The sequence below is a fragment of the Chiloscyllium plagiosum genome, chromosome 28 (genome assembly GCF_004010195.1).
Source record: "Chiloscyllium plagiosum isolate BGI_BamShark_2017 chromosome 28, ASM401019v2, whole genome shotgun sequence".
NCBI lineage: Eukaryota > Metazoa > Chordata > Chondrichthyes > Orectolobiformes > Hemiscylliidae > Chiloscyllium > Chiloscyllium plagiosum.
In genome coordinates, this window is record NC_057737.1 from 45365568 (window position 1) to 45367114 (window position 1547).

Consider the following 1547-nt stretch of genomic DNA (forward strand, 5'->3'; position numbering starts at 1 on the left):
TTATGCTTCTCAGATCCTGTCTTACAGCATCGTATTTACCCTTCCCCCAATTGTAAAACCTACCCTGTTGCACGCACCTATCTCTCTCCATAACCAAGGTGAAAGTCACAGAATTGTGGTCACCATCACCAAAATGTTCACCCACTAACAAGCCCATCACTTGTCCCGGTTCGTTACCAAGTACCAAATTCAATATGGTCTGGTCGGACAAGTCCCGGTTCGTTACCAAGTACCAGATCCAATATGGCCTCCCCTCTGGTTGGACAATCTACATACTGAGTTAGAAAAGCTTCCTGGACACACTGCACAAACACTGCCCCGTCCAATCTACTTGATCTAAAGAGCTTCCAATCAATATTTGGGAAGTTGAAATTGCCTATAACTACTACCCTGTGGCTTCTGCACCTTTCCAAAATCTGTTTCCCAATCTGTTTCTCCACATCTCTGCTGCTATTGGGGGGCCTATAGTAAACACCCAACAAGGTGACTGCTCCTTTCCTATTTCTGACTTCAGCCCATACTACCTCCAAAGGCAGATCCCCCTCAAACTTTTTGCAAGGTTATGAGGTTTCCTGCTTCAACCGCACTTCCAGGCAGAGCAACCAGACGCCACCTTTCCTCGATTTGAGGAAATCTTCCCTCAAATCCCCTCCAAAACCCCGGCCTTTCGTAATAAAATAATGCCCCCATTGTTGTCACCCTTCAACTACAGGGAACAGCTGCTTTCTATATACCCTGTCCATGTCCCTCATAATCTTATATGCTGCTATCAGGTCTCCTCTCAACCTTCTCTGCTCCAAACCAAAACCCACTGCTCTTCATCACTGGACTGCTCCAGCCCAGACACATCCTGGTCAATCTCCTCTGCACCCCCTCCAGTGTAATTGAGAGATTGCAGACCAAATAAGTACATGTTTTGGTTTCTCCTCATCAAGGAGGTCACAAATAATGTCCCAAAAATGTTGGAGAACCACGGGTCTGGTGAGGTAGAAGAACTGAAAAGAAAATCAGCAATGATAAGGAAATGGTGTTAGGAAATTGCTGGGATTGAAGGCCAATACATCCCGAGGTCTCGATAATCTTTATTCAAGAGTATTTAAGGAATATAAATAGTGGATTTTTTTTAATTTCAAAAATATACTTTATTCATAAAATTATTTGGATCTCTTTACAATTGGTCATGCCATTCTTGTGCACACATTACATTTCTTTACATACAGACATCGAAATTTATTTTTTCTATATACAAGTCTATACATTTACTATCCAGCTCTTCTGCTGAGGCGTCAGCAGAGCCCAAATGACTGGGTGGGCCCCCTGTTCTTCTTTAGGCAGGCAGATGTTACACGGTGGTCTTTCCCCACTGCGCCTTGGCGGCAGCTGCCCCAAGCTTCAGCGCGTCCCTCAACACGTAGTCCTGGACCTTGGAATGTGCCAGTCTGCAACACTCAGTCGGGGTCAACTCCTTCAGCTGGAAGATCAACAGGTTTCAGACCACCCAGAGAGCGTCCTTCACCGAGTTGATGATCCACCAGGCACAGTTGATG